A 24,501-nucleotide genomic window follows, 5' to 3' on the forward strand; every position below is an offset into this window, starting at 1 on the left:
CCATTTAAAAAACGCTTTTATGTGGAAATAGTTTCAAAGTGACAGCGCAATTGCAGAAATACAAATAGTATAAAGAACATCCGTATACCCTTTACCAGATTTACCCATGGCTGACATTGTATTACATTTGCTCTCATGGCATGTATGCACTCTCTTGTATTCGTGTGTGTGTGTGTGTGTGTGTGTTTGGACCAAATGAGGGTAAATCACCTCATGGCCCTTTATGCCCAGTACCCCAGTGTGCATTTCCTAAGACTACTCCCCGTATCCCAGTACAGTTAACAGCTTCAGTACATTTATCATTGAGATAATACTGTTATCTAATTAACTATTTGTACTCCAGATTTGTCCGTTGGCTCCATAATGTCCTTTATAGCATTTTCCCTTGTCCTCACAGAATCTGGCCCAGGGTGAGGGATTGCTTTGAGCCGTCGTGTCTCTTCAGCCTCCTTGAATGGGAACTCTTTTTCCCAGGCTGTCTCCATCCTGTGTGGCCATTAGCATTTTTAACAGAACATTGCTGCTTTGGGGTGTGTCTGATACAGAAACTGTCTTTTAAGTACCCTGTACTCCGGAATAGTTCTAAGAGGTGAATGGCGCGAGCCTGTTGAAGCCGACTTCTCCTGTCTCCACTGGTGGAAGGCACAGACCACCAGAGGGAGCAGCTGTGCCCGGCACTTCTGATAGAAGCACGTACCTCCTCTGTCTGGAAAACACCATTGTCCCTCAGCAACAGGGGAGCCCTTCGAGCCTATGCCCCTACCCATCACCAACCCCCAAAGTGAGCCATGGAGTGTAACTGCAGCAGGGCCTGCGTTCAGATCACATCACCGCGGGACCCAGGGCATCATGTGTTTGGCAGGTATGTGTTACTTTGAGCTCAAATGCAATTCAGGCATGTTTGAGCCTGTCTGGTACATGGGCGGGCACCTGCATGGTTGGGGCCATTAGGGGGACCAGGAGGTAGCACCCTTGGCGCCTTCATCACCATTCCCATGGTGGGCACAGCAGCAGTGGAGTGGCAGGGAAGGGATACTCCTGAAGCAGTTTCACAGGCAGAGTACCCAAGAATGGGGTACAGGGAGTTACCGTCGTGGCTCAGCGGTTAGCAAACCAGACTAGCATCCATGAGGACATGGGTTCAATCCCTGGCCTCGCTCAGTGGGTTAAGGATCTGGTGTTGCTGTGAGCTGTGGTGTAGGTTGCAGACGCAGCTTGGATCCTGCGTTGCTGTGGCTCTGGCGTAGGCTGGCAGCTGCAGCTCCGTTTCAACCCCTAGCCTGGGAACCTCCATATGCCACGGGTATGGCCCTTTTAGACCGGAAAAAAAAAAAAAAGAATGGGGCACAGAATAAGTGAGGAAGTACATGAGAGATGCCAAAACCAGATTGGTTTGTGGTGTACTGGGGACTTTCAGACACAATTGGGCTATTTTACATGGGGGCCTGAATTTCTCTGTGAGCAGACGTGGACAAGAGCTGGTGACAGGTAAGCGAATTCTTTAATGGAGAGTCTCTCTACTTTCACAAGCTGGTAAGGCCAGGGAAACTCCGTTCATGTGTAGACTGACAATCTGGGCCCAGAAGGACATGGGCAAAAAGACGAGTGCTCACAACTGGGGGCCTTATCTACCCATAGAGCTCAGGATGAGGGACCAAACAATGGGGCCCTTACCTTTCACCCACTGCACATGCTTCCCATGGGGTCTGGGCCTAGTGTGGTTGGAAATCCAGAGCCCTACCCCTTCCCATTTCCTGGAATAACTGGATGCTGAAATGTACTCTGGCCTACCGGTCACATTAGGTAAGTGCTTCACTTCTTTCCCATCCATGGGGAACCCAGGATCAGGGATGCTGTCAACCAAGAGGTCTTTTCCAATCAAGGAACAGAGTGACCTCCCATACTATTATGTCACTGTCATAACATCATAGACAGGGTGCCAGGGACCAGCGTTTGCCCCACATGTATCTTTCACACCCAGAAGCCAAGGCCCTGGTCCTCTTGAGAGTACCCAGCCCAGCACCCAGAGCAGTGTGTCAGTTACACACTGATCTTTCGCTGCAAGTGACCCAGTGATGCTTTTAAACTGTATTGAAGCATATCAAATATACAGGAAATGGGCATATCATTAGGGTACAGCTTCATGAATTTCTGTGAAGTGAACACATCTCGGTAAATAGCATCTAGATCAAGAAAGAGAACATTACCCATAAGTCAGGCCCCCTTCCTGCTTCTTTCTAGTCAATAATCCCAAAGGGTAAGCCTTATCCTTACTTCTTCCACTGTAGATTCATGGTGCCTTTTTATTTTTTGTCTTTTGTCTTTTTAGGGCCGTACCCGTGGCATATGGGGGCTCCCAGGCTAGGGGTCGAATCAGAGCTGCAGCTGCCGGCCTACACCACAGCCACAGCAACACCAGATCCGAGCCTCATCTTCAACCTACACCACAACTCACGGCAACACGGGATCCTCAACCCACCCAGCGAGGCCAGGGATCGAACCCGTGTCCCTGTGGATACTAGTCAGGTTCATTAACCACTGCGCCACAATGGGAACTCCTGTGGTGCCTTTATAAGTGCCTTCTATAAATGGAATTGTTCAGTACTTACGCTTTCGTGTCTGGCTTCTTTTGCTCATCATTATTTTATGAGCTTTAGATCTGAGGTCTCGTTGTCAAGGAAAATTATGAGGAGTGTCATTTTTTTCTGTCTCGCGAACTAAAAGTAAGGATTCCCTATTCTTCCTAGTGATTTCTCACTTATTGAACCAATTCAGAGGGACCCTGGCCATTGCAAAGTTGGACCTTGAGAGAGTCTATAATCTCCTTTATGTATGAAAATTGTTGAGTTCTCCTGTGGTGCAGCAGGTTAAGGATCTGGCGTTTTCACTGCAGCAGCTTGGGTTCAGTCCCTGATCTCTGGCCTGGGAACTTCCATGTGTTGTGGCTGCAGCCATGGCAAAAAAATTAAAAAAAAAAAAAAGATGGGTGGAAAACAGCCTGCTAGGTAAATCTGGGCTTGTTTAGGCACCCAGAAATGTTAATCTTGGGCAATACTCCAGGCCTGTTCCAATAACTCCTGTATGGGATACTCTGTTCTAGTAAGGCCTCTAACGTGCCTCAGAGTCACTTGGAGGGCTCGTTAACACAGATGGCTGGGTCCTGCCCGCAGAGTTTCTGATTTCAGTAGATCTGTTGTTTTGTTTTGCTTTGTTTTGTTTCTTTGGTCTTTTTAGGGCTGCTCCCTTGGCATATGGAGGTTCCCAGGCTAGGGGTCAAATCGGAGCCATAGCTGCTGGCCTACACCACAGCAACGCAGGAACCAAGGCGAGTCTGCAACCTACACCACAGCTCACAGCAACGCTGGATCCTTAACCCACTGAGCAAGGCCAGGGATGGAACCCGCATCCTCATAGATACTAGCCAGGTTCATTAACCGCTGAGTCACGACGGGAACTCCTGATTTCAGTAGATTTGGGATAGGGGGTTGCAAATTTGCTATTCCTAACCTATTCCCAGGTGATGCTCATGCTTCTGGCTCTAGGACCACACTTTAAGAACCACTGATCTATTCACTTTGCTTTCACACGGTGGTACTTGGACCCCAAGGAGTCTACGACGATGCCCTGTGGAGCACCACCTTGGAGCACCAGAAGGGGGCAAGGTGGTGAGGATCAGGAGCTCCCCAAATAGAAAATCAGTAAGAGGGAGTTATAGATTTTATATTTGAGAGTTCCAAGTAATATTTGAAGACAGAGTTCTGCTATAAACACCTTTTTTTTTTTTGGTCTTTTCGCTATTTCTTTGGGCCGCTTCTGCGGCATATGGAGGTTCCCAGGCTAGGGGTCTAATCGGAGCTGTAGCCACCGGCCTACGCCAGAGCCACAGCAACGCGGGATCCGAGCCGCGTCTGCAACCTGCACCACAGCTCACGGCAACACCGGATCGTTAACCCACTGAGCAAGGGCAGGGACTGAACCCGCAACCTCATGGTTCCTAGTCGGATTCGTTAACCACTGCGCCACGATGGGAACTCCCACAAACACTTTTAAAATGGAAAATTACTCTGCGAAGGAACTTTAGACCCCAGGGGAGTGATGTATTTAAACTACATTGGTGGAGTTCCCCATGTGGCTCAGCAGGTTAAGGACCTGACATAGTCTCCGTGAGGATACGGGTTGATCCCTCGAGTTGCTCAGTGGGTTAAGGATCCAGCATTGCTGTGAGGTGTGGTGCAGGTCACAGAGATGGCTCAGATCTGGTGTTTCTGTGGCTGTGGTGTAGGCCTCAGCTGCAGCTCCCATTCCACTCCTAGCTCAGGAACTTCCATATGCTGCAGGTGCAGCCATGAAAAGGAGAAAAAAAAAAAAAAAAACGGATAGGTGGTATATCTGTAGAATGATCCGATGTGCTATAGAGACCTGGCCTCCTATGTGCCCTTGATCTATAATCTAGATGGTCCTGAGAGGGACTTAAATTCCTTGAAACTCAAAAGAAGTGCATAGTTATGAGGATGGAAGTGATGAGGGAAAATGCTCAAGTATAAATACAGCACAAAATCCTATGCATAAAGTATGATTTTCTCCTGGCAATATAGCACACTAAGATGACATGAGTAGCACCTCCCCTCCACTACAAACACATACTAACACTAGAAAAACTATAACAAAATTTTAGTTTATACCTGAACTTACAGAAGCAAAAAGCAGAGCTCCCGTAGTGGCTCAGTGGAAACGAATCTGACTGGCATCCATGAGGGTGCAGGTTTGATCCCCGGCCCCGCTCAGTGGGTTAAGGATCCAGCATTGCCGCGAGCTGTGGTATAAGTTGCAGACGTAGCTTTGATCTGATGTGGCTGTGGCTGTGGCATAGACTGGCAGCTACAGCTCCCATTCGACCCCTAGCCTGGGAACCTCCATATGCCGCAGGTGTGGCCCTAGAAAGACGTAAATAAATAGATAAAGTAGGGAGAAATTTGTAAAAAGAAAAAAAAAAGTAGGGAGAATTTTGCAATAAATAAATAAATAAGCGAAAAGTAAAATCTCCAGAGAAAAAGAGAAAGCTAATTTAGTCATTGTAAATGGACACTGCAGTAACCCATTGTGCTGCTGGTTCCAGATATCAGGCCCTAGGAGCTAGGGGCTTAGAGCTGGGAATCTTGTGCCCATGCAAGTATTGGCAACACAGCCTCAAGGCCACCAGAGGCAGAGAGGCTGTGAGTAACACCTCTGGATAAAGCCTTTAGTATCTTCTCAGTTGGTTAAAATGGGATTTGGGGAGTTTCCTGGTGGCACACGAGTTAAGGATCCAGCATTGTCACTGCTGTGGCTCAGGTTTGATCCCTGGCCCAGGAACTTCATGCTGCGGGTGCAGCCAAAAAAAAAAAAAAAAAAAATTTATACGGGGGTTGGGGAGTTCCTGTCATTGCTCAGCAGTAAGGAACCCGACTAGGATGCACGAGGATGCAGGTTTGATCCCTGGCCTTACTCAGTGGGTTAAGGATCCGGCATTGCCATGAGCTGTGTGGAGGATGAAGACTTGGCTCAGGTCTGGCATGGCTGTGGCTGTGGTGTAGGCCGGCAGCTGTAGCTCTGATTGGACCCATAGCCTGGGAACCTCCATATACCACAGGTGCGGCCCTAAAAAGCAAAAACAAACAAAAAACAACAAAAAAAGAGGGGGCGGTGGAGTTGGAAAGTAAGCCATGAAAGGTCTTACTGCTCTTTCTGGAGCCACCAGAAGAAATAGAAATCCCAGGCCTATGCCATATGTGGATGTGGGGGGTCTAAATTTACCCTACCATGTGTTATGGGAGTCACATGCTGAAAAATTAAAACCCAAATTGGAGCAGACCAAGCAAAGCTCTAGAACCTCAGCAAAAGCAAAAACATTTTTACCATACAGGGCACATAGAACCCCACAGAAAAAGACAACATCTGCCGAAGTTGTGCTCAGAAAGAAACAAACAAAAAAAAAGATTGTGCTTGCAAAGAAATGATGCTCCACGAAGGTGAGTCACCCGTCGCCACAAGAAGGAGGAGAATTAGTAGCCCCAAGAAATACTGATGAGATGAACTACCACTCTTTTTTTGCAAGTGGAATAAGGACATTTCCAGAAAAAAATAAACCGAAGAAAGGTTAGCAATAATAGACTCTTACTTAAATAACTACTGAAAGATATCCTTCAGGAAGAAGGAAATTGAAATTGGAGAGAAAGGATGAATAGGAGGCAAGGAACAGTGAGCAAAAAATTGATAAACATGGGAAAATCTAAATAAGCATTAAGTACATAAAACAACAATGATGTTGAATCATATGGAATCATATGGAATATATGATGTTGAATCATATAGAAACAGGCTGGCACAAACAACGCTGCAGCTCAAAGGCATGTACAACAGCAGAAGACTATTAATATTTAAATAATCTAAGGCTCTTGTATTGTTTGGGAGGAGGGTAGGGCAATTGCCTGCGTTTGGACCTTGTTAAGTCAAGTATGAATGTTTAAACATTTAAGAGTATGAACTCCTAGTTTCTGGCGGTGGCAGGCTTGGTTATTTGATTCAGCTTTTCTATTGAAGTAATGAAGTATCCTGAATAAAAATGTTCAGAACCACTTTGAAAGCACTAAAGAGGAGTTCCCTGGTGGCTCAGCAGGTTAAAGATCTGAGGATGTCACTGCTGTGGCTCTGGTTACAGCTGTGGTGCTGGTTCAGTCCCTGGCAGGGAACTTCCACATGCCTCTGGAGAAGAATATATCCATTCCAGGCCTCAGGAAACCCCCACAAACAAATTCTCAAGGGCACAGTGACCAGAAAGCAGAGTAAAATTAGCATATAGGGAAACAAGGCAACTTGACTTAAGAATAGCAGACTACCGTGTGATCCAGCAATCCTACTCCTGGGCATCTATCCAGAGAAAAACATAATTCACAAAGATACATGCACCTCAGAGTTCATAGCAGCACTATTCACAATAGCTAAGACATGGAAACAACTTAATGTCCATTGAGAGATGAATGGATTAAGAAGATATACATATATACAGTGAAATACTACTCAGCCAGAAAAAAAGAACAAAACAATGCCATTTGCTATCATACTAAGTGAAGTAAGACGGAGAAAGAACACATATCATATGGTATCACTTATATGTGGAATTTGAAAAAATGAAACAAATGAACTTAGTTACAAAACCAGAAAACAGACTTTCAGACTTTGAAAACAAACATATAGTTACCAAAGGGGAAGGGTGGGGGGGGTGTAGGGACGGGTTGGGGTTTTGGGACTGGCAAATACACACTTTTGTATGTGAAATGGTTGGGCAGTGGGGATCTGCTGGGAACTAGCACTGGCACAGGGAACTAGCCAGTATTCTGTGATAATCGATATGGGAAAAGAATCTGAAAAAGAATGAATGTGTGTGTATGTATAACTGAACCTGTTGCACAGCAAAAATTATTACAACATTGTACATCAACTATACTTCAATCAAACTTTTTTAAAAATTAAAAACTGAGACAACAGAAACAGACTCACAGATTTCAGGTGAGAGAATTAACAGGCACATATTTTTAAATTTATTCTTTACTGAAGTATAGTTGATGTACAATGTTGTGTTACTTTCTACCATATAGCAAAGTGATTCAGTTATACGTACACACACGTGTGTGTATATATAGGTACATATACATTTATATGTGTGTGTGTATATATACTTTAAAAAATAGGAGTTCCTGTCGTGGCGCAGTGGTTAACGAACCCGACTAGGAACCATGAGCTTGCGGGTTCAATCCCTGGCCTTGCTCAGTGGGTGAAGGATCCGGCGTTGCCGTGAGCTGTGGTGTAGGTTGCAGACGCGGCTCGGATCCCCCATTGCTGTGGCTCTGGTGTAGGTCGGCGGCTCCAGCTCCGATTGGACCCCTAGCCTGGGAACCTCCATATGCCGTGGGAGCGGCCCTAGAAAAGGCAAAAAGACAAAAATAAATAAATAAATGAATAAAATAAGATAAAAAATATTCTTTTCCATTATGGCTTATCACAGGATACTGAATATAGTCTCTGTGCTATAGAATAGGTCCTTGTTGTTATCCATTTTATATATATACAGTTTGCCTCTACTAATCCCAAACTCCCAGTCCATCCCTCCCTTAACCCCCTTGCTCTTGGCAATCACAAATCTGTTTTCTACATCTGAGTTTATTTCTGTTTCATAGATAAGTTCATTTGTGCCATATTTTCCATTCCACATATAAGTGATATCATATGGTATCTTTCTTCCTCTTTCCCATTTACCTTGAGAATCTCTCATTCCATCCATGTTGCTGCAAATGGAATTGTTTGTTTGTTTGTTTGTTTTCTGGCTAAGTAGTATTCCTTTGTATATATGTACCACATCTTCATTCATCTCTCAGTGGACATTTAGGCTGTTTCCACATCTCAGCTATTGTGAATGGTGCTGCTATGAACACTGGGGTGTATGTGTCATTTTGAATTATAGTTTTGTCTGGATATATGCCCAGAAATGGAATTGGTAGATAGTCTCTTTTTAACTTTTTTTTTTTTGGTCTTTTTGCCTTTTCTAGGGCCGCTCCCGTGGCATATGGAGGTTCCCAGGCTAGGGGTCTAATTGGAGCTGTAGCCACAGGCCTACGGCAGAGCCACAGCAACGCGGGATCCGAGCCGCGTCTGCGACCTACACCACAGCTCATGGCAATGCTGGGTCCTTAACCCACTGAGCAAGGCCAGGGATGCAACCCACAACCTCATGGTTCCTAGTTGGATTCGATAACCACTGAGCCACAGCAGGAACTCCTCTTTTTAACTTTTTGAGGAAACTCCAAACTGTTTTCATAGAGACGGTACTAACTTATATTTCCACCAAGCGTGTAGGAGAATTCCCTTTTCTCCACACCATCTCCAGAATTTGTTATTTGTAGACATTTTTTCCCCCCTTTTATGGCTGCCCTGCAGCATATGGAAGTTCCTGGGCCAGGGATTGAATCAGAGCTGCAGCTGTGGCAACGCCAGATCCCTTAACCCACTGGACCAGGCTGGGGATTGAACCTATGTTTCCCAGCAACCCGAGATGCTCCAGTCAGATTTCTAACCCACTGTGCCACAGCAGGAACCCCAATTTGTAGACATTTTTTAAAAATGATTTTTATTTTTCCTATTATAGTTGGCTTACAGTGTTCTGTCAATTTTCTATTATACAACAAAGTAACCCAGTCTCTCTCTCTCACACACACACACACACACACACACACACACACACACACACACCTTCTTTTTCTCACGTTATCCTCCATCATGCTCCATCATAAGTGACTAGATATCTCAGTGCTATACAGCAGGATCTTATTGCTTATCCATTCCAAAGGCAATAGTTTGCATCTGTTAACCCCAGATTCCCAGTCCATCCCACTCCCTCCCCCTCCCCATCCCCCTTGGCAACCACAAGTCTGTTCTCCAAGTCCATGAGTTTCTCTTCTGTGGAAAGTTTCATTTGTGCCATATATTAGATTCCAGATAAAAGTGATATCATATGGTATTTGTCCTTCTCTTTCTGACTTCACTCAGGATGAGAGTCTCTAGTTCCATCCATGTTGCTGCAAATGGCATTATGTCATTCTTTTTTTATGGCTGAGTAGTATTCCGTTGTGTATAGATACCACATCTTCTTAATCCATTCATCTGTTGATGGACATTTAGGATGTTTCCATGTCTTAGCTATTGTGAATAGTGCTGCAGTGGACATACGAGTGCATGTGCCTTCTTCAAGGAAAGTTTTGTCTGGATATATGCCCAAGAGTGGGATTGCTGGGTCATATGGTAGCCTATATTTAGTTTTCTGAGGTACCTCCACATTGTTCTCCACGGTGGTTGTACCAGTTTACATGACCACCAGCACTGTAGGAGGGTTCCCTTTTATCCACACCCTCTCCAGCATTTATTTGTGGACTTATTAATGATGGCCATTCTGACTGGTGTGAGGTGGTACCCTCACAGTACTTTGATTTGCATCATTTGTACTGTGAGCATCTTTTCATGTGCCTGTTGGCCATCTGTATGTCTTCTTTGAAGAAATGTCTATTTAGTTCTTCTGCTCATTTTTTGATTGTGTGTTTGTTTTTTTTTTGTTATTTGAGTTATATGAGCTGATTGTATATTTTGGAGATTAAGCCCTTGTCAGCCGCATCATTTCCAAAAATTTTCTCACATTCCATAGGTTGTCTTTTCATTCTGTTCATGGTTTCCTCTGCTGTGCAAAAGCCTATACATTTGATTAGGTCCCATTTGTTTATTTTTGCTTTTATTTCTATTGCCTTGGGGACTGACCTAGAGAAACATTGGTACAATTTATGTCAGAGAATGTTTTACCTTTTAGGGATTTTATGGTGTCACCTCTTGTGTTTAAGTCTTTAAACCACTTTGAGTTTATTTTTGTCTATTATGTGAGGGTGTGTTTTAACTTCATTGATTTACAAGTGGCTGTCCAACTTTCCCAAACCACCTGCCCTTTTCCCATTGTATATTCTTGCCTCCTTTGTCGTAGATTAATTGAATGTCTCAGTTTATTTCTGGGTTCTCCATTCTGCTCCATTAATTCATATGGCTGTTTTTGTGCCAATACGATGCTGTTTTGATTACTGCAGCTTTGTAGTATTGCCAGACACATATTTTTTTTTCCCACTGTACAGCAAGGGGGTCAGGTTATCCTTACATGTATACATTACAATTACATTTTTCCCCCAGCCTTTCTCCTGTTGCAACATGAGTATCTAGACAAAGTTCTCAATGCTATTCAGCAGGATCTCCTTGTCAATCTATTCTAAGTTGTGTCTGATAAGCCCAAGCTCCCGATCCCTCCCACTCCCTCCCCCTCCCATCAGGCAGCCACAAGTCTCTTCTCCAAGTTCATGATTTTCTTTTCTGAGGAGATGTTCATTTGTGCTGGATATTAGATTCCAGTTATAAGTGATATCATATGGTATTTGTCTTTGTCTTTCTGGCTCATTTCACTCAGTATGAGATTCTCTAGTTCCATCCATGTTGCTGCAAATGGCATTATGTCATTCTTTTTTATGGCTGAGTAGTATTCCATTGTGTATATATTCACCACATCTTCCGAATCCAATCCTCTGTGGATGGACATTTGGGTTGTTTCCATGTCCTGGCTATTGTGAATAGTGCTGCAATGAACATGCGGGTGCATGTGTCTCTTTTAAGTAGAGGCTTGTCCGGATAGATGCCCAAGAGTGGGATTGTGGGGTCATATGGAAGTTCTGTGTATAGATTTCTAAGGTATCTCCAAACTGTTCTCCATAGTGCAGGAGGGTTCCCTTTTCTCCACAGCCCCTCCAGCACTTGTTATTTGTGGATTTATTAATGATGGCCATTCTGACTGGTGTGAGGTGATATCTCATGGTAGTTTTGATTTGCATTTCTCTTATAATCAGTGATGTTGAGCATTTTTTCATGTGTTTGTTGGCCATCTGTATCTCTTCTTTGGAGAAATGTCTATTCAGGTCTTTTGCCCATTTTTCCATTGATTGATTGGTTTTTTTGCTGTTGGGTTGTATAAGTTGTTTATATATTCTGGAGATTAAGCCCTTGTCTGTTGCATTGTTTGAAACTATTTTCTCCCATTCTGTAAGTTGTCTTTTTGTTTTCTTTTTGGTTTCCTTTGCTGTGCAAAAGCTTTTCAGTTTGATGAGGTCCCATGGGTTTATTTTTGCTCTTATTTCTATTGCTTTGGGAGACTGACCTGAGAAAATATTCATGAGGTTGATGTCAGAAAGTGTTTTGCCTATGTTTTTTTCTAGGAGTTTGATGGTGTCCTGTTGTATATTTAAGTCTTCCAGCCATTTTGAGTTTATTTTTTGTGCATGGTGTGAGGATGTGTTCTAGTTTCATTGCTTTGCATGCAGCTGTCCAGGTTTCCCAGCAATGCTTGCTGAATAGACTTTTTCCCATTTGATGTTCTTGCCTCCCTTGTCAAAGATTAATTGACCATAGGTGTCAGGGTTTATTTCCGGATTCTCTATTCTGTTCCATTGGTCTGTCTGTCTGTTTTGATACCAGTACCACACTGTTTTGATGACTGTGGCTTTGTAGTATTTCTTGAAGTCTGGGAGAGTGATGCCTCCTGCTTGGTTTTTGTTTCTCAGGATTGCTTTGGTGATTCTGGGTCTTTTGTGGTTCCATATAAATGTTTGGATTGTTTGTTCTAGTTCTGTGAAAAATGTCATGGATAATTTGATAGGGATTGCACTGAATCTGTAGATTGCTTTGGGTAATATGGCCATTTTTACAATATTGATTTTCCCAATCCAGGAACATGGAATATCTTTCCATTTCTTTACATCTTCTTTGATTTCTTTGATTAAAGTTTTATAGTTCTCGGCATATAGGTCCTTTACCTCCTTGGTCAGGTGTATTCCGAGGTATTTGATTTTGTGAGGTGCAATTATAAAAGGCATCGTATTTTTGTATTCCTTTTCTAATATTTCATTGCTGGTATACAGGAATGCAACTGACTTCTGAATGTTAATCTTATATCCTACTACTTTGCTGAATTTATGAATCAGTTCAAGTAGTTTTGGGGTTGAGTCCTTAGGGTTTTCTATGTATAGTATCATGTCATCTGCATACAGTGACAGTTTTACCTCTGCTCTTCCTATTTGGATGCCTTTTATTGCTTTGCTTTGTCTAATTGCTCTGGCTAGGACTTCCAACACGATGTTGAAGAGCAGTGGTGAGAGTGGGCATCCCTGTCTTGTTCCAGATTTGAGTGAGAAGGCTTTCAGTTTTTCCCCATTGAGGATGATATTTGCTGTGGGTTTGTCATAAATGGCTTTGATTATATTCAGGAATGTTCCCTCTATACCCACTTTGGCAAGGGTCTTGATCATGAATGGATGTTGGACTTTGTCAAATGCTTTTTCTGCGTCTATTGAGATGATCATATGATTTTTGACTTTTTTTTGTTAATGTGGTGTATGATGCTGATTGATTTGCTTATGTTGAACCATCCTTGTGAACCTGGGATGAACCCAACCTGGTCATGGTGTATAATTTTTTCAGTATGTTGTTGGATTCGGTTGGCTAAGATTTTGTTGAGAATTTTTGCATCTATATTCATCAATGATATTGGGCGATAGTTTTCTTTTTTGGTGGTATCTCTGCCTGGTTTTGGAATGAGGGTGATGGTGGCATCATAGAATGTCTTTGGGAGTATTCCTTCTTCTTCAACCTTTTGAAAGAGTTTAAGGAGGATGGGCACCAATTCCTCTTTATATGTTTGATAAAATTCACCTATGAAGCCATCTGGTCCTGGACTTTTATTTGTAGGGAGTGATTTTATGACCTCTTCAATTTCATTTCTAGTGATCGGTCTGTTCAGTTGGTCTGTTTCTACTTGGTTCAGTTTTGGCAGGCTGTAAGATTCTAGAAAATTGTCCATTTCTTCCAGATTGTCAAACTTGTTGCCATATAGTTGTTCATAGTATTCTCTTATGGTTTTTTGTATTTCTGCTGTATCCGTTGTGATTTCTCCTTTTTCATTTATAATTTTGGTTATTTGGGTTCTTTCTCTCCTCTTTTTAGTGAGTCTGGCCAGGGGTTTGTCAATTTTGTTCACCTTTTCAAAGAACCAGCTCTTGATTTTATTAATTTTCTCTATTGTTTTTTGAGTCTCTATTTTATTGATTTCTTCTTTGATCTTTATAATTTCCTTCCTTCTGCTGACTTTAGGACTTTTTTGTTCTTCTTTTTCTAATTCATTTAGGTGGAGGGTTAAGTTGTCCATTTGGGATCTTTCTTCTTTTTTGAGAAAGGCCTGTATTGCTATACATTTCCCTCTGAGCACTGCTTTCGCAGCACCCCATAGATTTTGAGCGGTTGTGTCTTCATTATCATTTGTTACAAGGTAGTTTTTAATTTCCTTCTTGATTTCCTCATTGACCCATTGGTTTTTTTAGTAGCATGTTGTTTAGTCTCCATGTAGTAGGTTTTTTCTCTTTCCTTTTCCCATGGTTGGTTTCTAATTTCATGGCATTGTGGTCAGAGAAGATACTTGAGATAATTTCTATGCTCCTAAATTTATTGAGATTCGCTTTGTGTCCCAATATGTGGTCGATTCTTGAGAATGTTCCATGAGCATTTGAGAAGAATGTGTATTCTGCTTTTTTTGGATGTAGTGTCCTGAAGATATCAATGAAGTCTCACTTTTCTATTGTTTCCTTTAGGATCTCTGTTGCTTTATTGGTTTTCTGTCTAGAGGATCTGTCCATTGATGTGAGGGGGGTATTAAGGTCTCCTACTATGATTGTATTCTCATCAATATCTTCCTTTATGTCTGTTAATATTTGTTGTATGTATCTGGGTGCTCCTGTATTTGGGGCATATATGTTGACGATAGTAACACCCTCTCCTTGGATGGATCCCTTAATCATTAAGTAGTGTCCTTCTTTGTCTTTCTTTATGTCTTTTGTTTTAAAGTCTATTTTGTCTGATATCAGACACATATTTTAAAACAACTATGTGTACCTTATGCCTTCATGTTCTATACTCAGCAAAATTTTTTTTAAGGAGTGAGTGAAAAAAAGACATATTTACACAAACATTGAGATAGTTCTACACCAGCAGAGCCTCACTAAGAGAAATTCAAAAAAGTAAAGGGAGTTCCTATTGTGGCACAGCAGAAACAAATCTGACCAGTATCCATGAGGACACAGGTTTGATCCCTGGCCTCACTCAGTGGGTTAAGGATCTGGCATTGCCATGAGCGGTGGTGTAGGTCACAGATGTGGCTCAGATCCTGTGTTGCTGTGGATGTGGTGAAGGCCTGACACTACAGCTCCAATTTGACCCCTACCCTGGGAACCTCCATATGCTGCAAGTGTGGCACTAAAAAGCAAAAAAAAAAAAAAAAAAAAAAATTAGATGGCAGATTATCCCAGGTGGGAAGATCTGTGATGAATGAAAGAATGAAAAGTAAAGATGACAGTAAACATGTGGACAAATGTAAATAAATACAAGGTATTAAACAATAATCATTGCTAGTGGGCTTTGAAAAGAAATCTAGACTAGAAAGACTAGACAATTATAAGCATATGAGTTGGGACAGTCAATGGAGTTATAAGTGTTCTAAACTCTTGTATTATCTGGAAGGAAGGTAAAGGAATTTTTTTTCATTTTAAACTTTTGTAAGTTAATTATGCATACCGTTATTTCTGGGATACCCATTAAACAATAGGAACAGAATGCAGTGCATAATTTACACTCTAGTAGAGGGGAGAAATGGAATAATAATTTAAAAAATGACTATAACTTCCAAGCTACTGAAGGGGGGAAAAAAATCCCATCAATCAAATTGAAGGCAGGAAAAGTACGGGAAAAATAAGCATTGAAAAATTGGGGTAAATAGAAAGCACAAATTAAAATGCCAAGGAACAAATCTAAATACAAGAATACAATGATAACAATAATACGCATGGATTAAACTCTCCAGTTAATAGTGTCAGACTGAATTTTGAAAAATCCAGCCATGTGGTCTTTGTTTTTTTAAAATTCCTTTTCTTGGGGGCACGCCCACAGTGCGCAGAAGTTCCTGGGCCGAGGATTGAACCTGTGCCACAGCAGCAACTCAAGCCACAGCAGCAGCAATGCCATATCCTTAACCTATTGTGCCACCAGTGAACTCCAACTTTGTACTCTTTTTATTTTTTTAAATTTTTTAATTAATTAATTTTTTTTTTGGCTTTTTGTCTTTTCAGGGCCGCACCTGTGGCATATGGAGGTTCCCAGGCTAGGGGTCCAATCGGAGCTGTAGCCGCTGGCCTGCACCACAGCCACAGCCAGAGCAACATCAGATTCGAGCCGCATCTTTGACCTACCCCACAGCGAATGGCAACGCTGGATCCTTAACCCACTGAACGAGGCCAGGGATCGAACCCAAAACCTCATGGTTCCTAGTCGTATTCGTTTCCACTGTGCTATGACGGGAACCTCTTTGTGTTCTTTTTTTAAAAAATTTTTTATTGGGGAGTTCCCGTCGTGGCTCAGTGGTTAACGAATCCGACCAGGAACCATGAGGTTGAAGGTTTGATCCCGGCCTCGCTCAGTGGGTGAAGGATCCGGCGTTGCCGTGAGCTGTGGTGTAGGTCGAAGATGCGGCTCAGATCCTGCGTGGTTGTGACTCTGGCGTAGGCCAGAGGCTATAGCTCCAATTCGACCCCTAGCCTGGGAACCTCCATATGCCGAGGGAAGCGGCCCTAGAAAAGGCAAAAAGAAAAAAAAAATTATTGGAATATAGTTGACTTATAAAGTTGTATTAATTTCAGGTGTATAGCAAAGTGAATCAGTTATACATATACATATCCCCATTCCTTTTCAGATTCTTTCCCCATATAGGTTATTACACAGTATTGAGTAAATTTCCCTGGGTTATATAGTCACTCCTTGCTACCCTTCTATTTTATATATAGTGGTGTGTGTGTATCAATCCTAACTCCCTAATTTATCCCCCTTCACGTTTTCCCTTTGGTAAACATAAGTTTTGTTTTGAAATCTTTGAGTCTGTTTCTGTTTTGTAAGTTCTATTGGGTCACTTCTACTAGAATCCACATATTAGTGATCTCATATGTACGGAGCAGGCAAATCCATAGAGACAGAAATTAGATTAGTGGTTGCTGAGGGTTGGAGGAAGGGGAGAGGGAATAACAGAGGCAGGGTTTCCTTTGAGGGTGATGAAAATATGCTGGAATTAGATAATAGTGAGTGTGACACCATCCTGTAAATATACTAAAACCCACCACAGTTTAAAATTTATACTTTAAAAGGGTAGATTCTATAATATGTGAATTGTACCTCGATTTTAAAATGTAGATTATAATAACAGACTCTCGAAGAGTTGTTGTGAAGGTTCAAAGAGATAATGTATGTATAGTCTTTAGCACAATTCCTGGCACCATCATAAGTGTTCAACGAGTTAAAGGTGCAATTCTTTCCCAAAAAAAAAAAAAAAAAAGGAGGAGGAGTTCCTGTCGTGGTTCAGTGGTTAACGGCTAGTATCCGTGAGGATTTGGGTTCAATACCTGGCTTTGCTCAGTGGGTTAAGGATCCAGCATTGCTGTGAGCTGTGGTGTAGGTTGAAGATTCGGCTGGGATCCTGCCTTGCTCTGGCTGTGGTGTAGGCCGGCAGCTACAGCTCCAATTTGACCCCTAGCCTGGGACTCTCCCTGTGCCCCAGGTGTGGCCCTAAAAAGCGGGGGAAAAAAAAAAAAGAACCTGCCCCCCTCTTCCTGTCTTCAGCCATACACCTTTCTCTCCCATCTAAGCTGAGATGACTGGAGATTTATCCTTTGGAGAGGGTTAAAAAGGATCTCCAGACCAGGGGACAAAAAGCATAGTTGAAGGTGGGGGTAATAACCTGAAAACAGGGGGTTAGGTGGAATTTTACAAAACAAACGACCCACCTAATTGCAAGGGATGCGGCAAAAATGCTGTGTACCCAGTTAGATTTGAGTGAGCAAAGCTAATCTCTTTGGCACAAGCTCAAAACTAAAAAAGATTTTCTCCTTGACCAAACTTTAGTCAGGCTCCTCTGAGACCTCTTTTTTTTTTTTTTTTTGGTCTTTTTGCCATTTCTTGGGCCGCTCCCGCGGCATATGGAGGTTCCCAGGCGAGGCGTCGAATCGGAGCTGTAGCTGCCGGCCTACACCACAGCCAGAGCAACACAGGATCCGAGCCACGTCTGCAACCTACACCCCAGCTCACGGCAACGCCGGATCCTTAACCCACTGAGGGAGGCCAGGGATCGAACCCGCAACCTCAAAGTTCCTAGTTGGATTTGTTAACCCCTGAGCCATGACGGGAACTCCCCATTCATGATTTTTAAAACTTAGAGAAGTTTATCTTAACCTGATAGTCAAAAATATATAGCAGACATCACACTTGAAAATAAAATTTTAGAAGCATTCCCTTTAATTTTAGAAATGAGACTAGCATGCCTTTATCACTCGATTTTACATTCTATTTTATATTTACATTGTGCTGGAGTGAAGGTCCCAACCGATGTAGTAAGATGAGAAGAAACAGGTATAAAGGTCGGAAAAGAGAAGACAAGTCTCTGATTATTTAAAGATAATAAGGAGTTCGTTCCTGTTGTGGCACAGCAGAAACCAATCTGACTAGGAATCATAAGGTTGCAGGTTCGATCCCTGGCCTCGCTCAGTGGGTTAAGGCTCTGGCGTTGCTGTGAGCTGTGGTGTAGGTCACAGATGAGGCTTGGATCTGATGTTGCTGTGGTGTAGGCCGGCAGCTGTAGCTCCGATTGGACCCCTGGGAACCTCCATATGCCATGGGTGCCGCCATAAAAAGCAATAATAATAATAATAATAATAATAACTAGATAAACCACTTATCTTAGGGTTCCCAGAAAGGCAGACCCTTCCAGCAGGAGTTAGGGGCACGTCGTTTATTTGGGAGGTAATCCAAAGACACACAAGGGAGGGAGGGAGGAAGTTACATGGGAAAGGGAAAATGCAATGCAATGAAAAGCCAATGCAAGAGGTATTCATGAGCTGGTTAGCACTATGCATGTCTGGGAATCAAGTTCACTAGGACCCTCCGTGTGCTACACATAAGGCATGTGTGGCAGAACCATTCTGCTGAAGGACAGGGAGACTGGAGCATTTGTCCACTGACTCTCCCTACCTGCATTGGTTGAATATTACCGTAGAGGTGCTACCTCCCCCACACCCTTCCCAGTGGTGGCTCCAAGCTCTTGTTTCGCTGGACAAAGCCCTCAAGCAAAGAAGCAGAGACACTCATGCCCTTAAGGTAGAAAGCAGTCAGCCTGACAAAACAATTTTCTACCCCCCAGCTGTGGATGAACTCAGAGATGGGCCACAGGGTAGAGGACAGGGCATCAACAGCACCGCATTCAAGAGAGTTTATAATAATAAACTATTAGAATCAATAAGAGAGTTCAGCTGTGTTGCTGGAGACAAGATCCGTCTACAGGAATTGCATGTTCCTATATGCCACCAATGACCTCTTAGAAAATGTGTTTTTTTTTCTTTTCCTAACAAAATTCCGGAGTTCCTGCTGTGGCAAATCTGGTTAGGGATCTGGCATTGTCACTGCTGAGGCTCCGGTTCCATCCCTAGCCCGGGAACTTCTATATGCCACAGGTATAGTCAAAAAAGAAGAAGAAGAAGAAAAAAAAAAAGCAAACCTTTGGAGGGGGGAGTTCCCTCGTGGCCTAGTGGTTAGGACTCAGCTCTTTCACTGCTGTGGCCTGGAATCAATCCCTGGTCTGGGAACTGAGATCCCACATGAAGCCACTTCACATCACTAGTCAAAACAAAAAATAATAAACAAACAAAAAACTTCTGAGGAATATCTAACCCCATGATGCAAAATTTATATGGAATATGTTAAAAAATTTCATCATGGGAGTTCCCTTCATGGCTTAGTGGAAATGAATCCGCCTAGAATCCATGAGGATGTGGGTTCAAACCCTGGCCTCGCTCAGTGGGTCGGGGATCCGACGTTGCTGTGAGCCGTGGTGTAGGTCGCAGACATGGCTGGGATCCCACAGTTTCTGTGGCTGTGGCGTAGGCCAGCAGCTGCAGCTCCGATTGGACCCCTAGCCTGGGAACTTCCATGTGCTGCAGGTGCAGCCCTAAAAGCAAAAGCACACACACACACACACACACACAAAAAAAAAAAAAAAAGAAAAGAAAAGAAAAGAAAAGAAAATTTCATTGTAACACATAAATACAACCTAAATAAGTGGAGACATATAGCATGTTGATGGATTTTAAAAAACTCACTAATGTAAAATTCTACACAAATCCAATGAAAATCCCCCAAGGTTTTTTTTTTTTTAAATATAATGATTTTTTTTGCCATTATAGCTGGTTTACAGTGCTCTGTCAATTTTCTACTGTACAGCCAGTCTCCCAAAGAAACAGGTTTTGTTTTTTCACATAACTAGAAAAACGAATTTTAGAATTTATATGAAAAAACAAAGGGCCAAGGGCAGCCAAAATAATGTTGAAGGAGAAGGTGGTACAGGAGACAGACAAACAGATGGAGTGGACTAGAGAATCCAGAAAAAAAAAAACCCCATCCACGACATGCATATGGAAACTTGGTATTCAACAGAGGTGGCATTAAAAATTAGTGGGTAAAGATAGGTCATTTAATATATCTGCTGGGGCAATTGGTTACTCACACGGAAAAATTAAATTAAACCAGTACTTGACATCATAACCCCGAAAAAACCAACTTCAGATAAAGTCCTGTATGTGACAAATAGAACTTTAAAGTTTGCAGAAGAAAATATAGGAGACTCTGATAGCCTCATGATTTCTTATACAGAACACAAAAATCAAAAAAGCATAAAGGAAAAGATTCCAGGAGTTCCCGTCGTGGCGCAGTGGTTAACGAATCCGACTAGGAACCGTGAGGTTGAGGGTTCGATCCTTGCCCTTGCTCAGTGGGTTAACGCTCCGGTGTTGCCGTGAGCTGTGATGTAGGTGGCAGACGCTGCTCGGATCCTGCGTTGCTGTGGCTCTGGCATAGGCTGGCAGCTACAGCTCTGATTAGACCCCTAGCCTGGGAACCTCCATATGCCTCGGGAGCGGCCCAAGAAATGGCAAAAAGACAAAAAAAAAAAAAAAAAAGATTCCAGGTGTAACCTGAAGCCAAAAAAAAAAACTTATTTGTTCTATATGTTGAAATTCTATCAGTCCCTTGAAGAATAAAGATTTATTTACTATTGCAAGAGCAAATTCTGCAATGATTAATGACTGGGCAAGCTGTTAATTTTATGTCAAAAAGAGATTAAGAGATTTCAAATAGTTAAGTAGGGACATAGGTTGACCTTTAATACCAGTATTAAGAGAGAACATGTTAGTTAGACAATTTTAGGCATTATGTGCTTTTCAAATTAAGATAATTATGTTATTTTACATAATAATCCAAGGCAGAATAACATGTATATTTATTATATCGTATATTTGATTATATACTACTTTCATTCTTTGGAAGAATTGTTTCCACACAAAGCATTCGTAACCTTAAAGTTTAAGAATAACATTTAATTTTTAGTCGCTTACTTCCATGTAGACTATAACTCTTCTGAGAAAAAGCCTTATTTGAGAATTCCCCATATCTTGTGAAGATGGATTAAATCCAAGTGTCTCTTTTATGTCAAAATTTCATGCGGTGGGAAAATTCCAAGATCATGTGCAACATTTATAATAAACCATCTTTAGCTGAGACTTAATAAAGATTATAAAGAGTTCAAAACAAAAAAGTTTTAGAGAAAAATGAGAAGCCCCCTAAATAACTTATTCTTTTTTAAAAAAAATTATTTTATTGACGTATAATTGATTTACAGTGTTGTGTTAATTTCTGTTGTACAGCAAAGCGATTCAGGTATATATATCTATTCTTTTTTTTTGTCTTTTGTCTTTTTTGTTGTTGTTGCTATTTCTTTGGGCCGCTCCCGCGGCATATGGAGGTTCCCAGGCTAGGGGTCGAATCGGAGCTGTAGCCACCAGCCTACGCCAGAGCCACAGCAACGCGGGATCCGAGCCGCATCTGCAACCTACACCACAGCTCACGGCAACGCCAGATCGTTAACCCACTGAGCAAGGGCAGGGACCGAACCCGCAACCTCATGGTTCCTAGTCGGATTCGTTCACCACTGCGCCACGACGGGAACTCCTATCTATTCTTTTTTATATTCTTTCCCATGATGGTTTATCACAGGATAGTGAATATAGTCCCTGTGCTATACAGTAGGGCCTTGTTTATCCAGCCTATATGTAATAATTTGCATCTGCTAATCCTAAGCTCCCAATTGCAACCCCTGCCGCCGCCCTTGGCAATCACAAGTCTGTTCTCTATGTCTGTGAGTCTGTTTCTGTTTTGTAGATAGGTTCATTTGTGCCATATTTTAGATTCCACATATAACTGTAAATATCTTACTCTTCCACTCATCTCAATGGAAGGTGAGTAGTGTTTAGTACTAAAAATGTGCATTCTAGTGACCACAGGAGGAATCTAGCTGCTGACAGTGCTGAGAAATTCATCTTCCTGCATTATAATATCAAATCGTTAAAAGTTCATTAACAAAACTGTAATTGTAAAAACGCTTACTGATAAAATTTCAGAATTATTCCTTCATTCCAGGCGTTTATTCTATGATAGTGATATTCAGCTTGTGACCTTAGCTTTAACTGAACATGGACGTCATTCATGGATGTTTTATGTACCTCTATTATCCAGAATATAGAAATCACTCTTATAAAGCAATAGGAAGGATGTATAAGCCAATGGAAGAAAGGAGCAAACGGATATGAACTGGCAATTCACAGAACGGGAAATTCAGATGGATGATATTCAGTTTGACTAGCAATTAGGAAATGCAAATTAAACAATATCTAGACACCATTTTCATATTCATCAGACTGGAAAATTTTTATCTATTTATTTATTTATTGGTCTTTTCTAGAACCGCACTTTCGGCATATGGAGGTTCCCAGGCTAGGGGTCCAATCAGAGCTACAGCTGCCAGCCTACACCACGGCCACAACAATGCCAGATCCAAGCCGCGTCTGTGACCTACACCACAGCTCACAGCAACGCCAGATCCTTAACTCACTGATCCAGGCCAGGGATCGAACCCGAAACCTCGTGGGCCCTAGTCGGATGCGTTAACGACTGAGCCATGATGGGAACTCCTGGAACAATTTTAAAGACTGAGGATATCAAGTTTGGCATTGGCCAGGATGTTAGACTAACTGGGATTTTCATATACTGCTGGCTGGAGTATATATTGGTACCCCTTCAGAGAACAGTTTGGAATTGGTTTTGTTTTGTTTTCTCACAGGTTTTTTTGTTTTTTGTTTGGCTGCGCTGGTGGCACGTGGCAGGCCCTGGGCCAGGGATGGAACCCATGCCACAAGCAGCAGCAACCTGAGCCACAGCAGTGGCACCACCAGATGCTTAACCTGTGGAGCCACCATGGAACTCCTCTCACAGGTTTTGAAAGGAAGGAGGTACTAGCCAGCTACTGGACTTTCAGGTATAAACCCTAAAGAACTCTTACACATAGAGTCATGCTTTTTGTAGTAAAATTGCTGCCAGTGAGGAAGAGATGAATAAATGTTGGTGTATTAATACATGGAATACAAAAATAAATTAATTTGGTTTATAGGGAGCCACAGGGATAAATCCTGCAACCATAATACTGGGTAAAAAACAAGTTTGGATGTGATACATACAGTTTGACATTATGTATATAGATTTTTAAAAATATACCAAACAGCACTAAGTACTGTTTTTATGGACTCAGACCTATAAGGGAGAGTATAGAAATACTGATAGGAAGAAAACAGAACAATTTCAGCATAATGGTTACCTTGGGGAAGGGAGAGAGGGGACTGGGTCTGGAAAGAGTACAACGGGAGCTTCATCTGTATCTGTAACATTTTATTTCTTTAAAAAGAAAATTTATGTATGCATGCCCAAATAACAAAATTTAGGGTACTTGAGTATTCATTATTTTACTCTGTGCACTTTCCCATAGGTTCGTAATATATTTTTTCTTTTGTCTTTTTAGGGCTGTACCCCAGGCATATGGAGGTTCCCAGGCTAGGTGTCGAATCAGAGGTACAGCTGCCAGCCACAGCGATGCCAGATCTGAGCCGTGTCTGTAACCTACACCACAGCTCACGGCAAGGCCGGATCCTTGACCCACTGAGGGAGGCCAGGGATCGAACCTGCGTCCTCATGGCTGCTAGTCAGATTCGGTTCCGCTGAGCCATGACAAGAATGCCTGTAATATTTCATAATAAAAGTGCAATTTATTGCTCTAGCCCACCATAAGCCACGCCAGAAGACTGATAACAAACTATGAAAAATAGTTGCAATTCATATTACACAGAGCTTATTTTTCTAAAATACAAAGAACTACAAATCCATACAAAATAGACGACAAAAAATGTGGTCAAAGAATATTGACAGGTCACAGGAAAAGAAAAAAAATGGCTCCTACACATAAATGACTTTCAACCTCAGTTATAATAAAAGAAAGGCAAATTAGGAATAAATTGAGATGTTATAAATATATGACAGATTTGCAAAGATTTAAAAAGGTCTGCTAACTCATCACAGTGATGAGGATGACAGAGAGATAGTGTTTGTAGCTAAGGGGCACAGCTTCTGTGTAGAGCAATTAGTCAATATCTACCAATCAAAATTACAAATTCAGGAGTTCCCCTCGTGGCTCAGCAGAAATGAATCTAACTAGTATCCATGAGAACGCAGGTTCGATCCCTGGCCTCACTCAGTGGGTTAAGGATCTGGCATTGCCATGAGCTGTGGTGTAGGTAGCAGACACAGCTCGGATCTGACGTTGCTGTGGCTGTGGTGTAGGCTGGCAGCTATATCTCTGATTGGCCCCCTAACCTGGGA

This window comes from Phacochoerus africanus, chromosome X (genome assembly GCF_016906955.1).
Source record: "Phacochoerus africanus isolate WHEZ1 chromosome X, ROS_Pafr_v1, whole genome shotgun sequence".
Classification (NCBI taxonomy): Eukaryota; Metazoa; Chordata; class Mammalia; order Artiodactyla; family Suidae; genus Phacochoerus; species Phacochoerus africanus.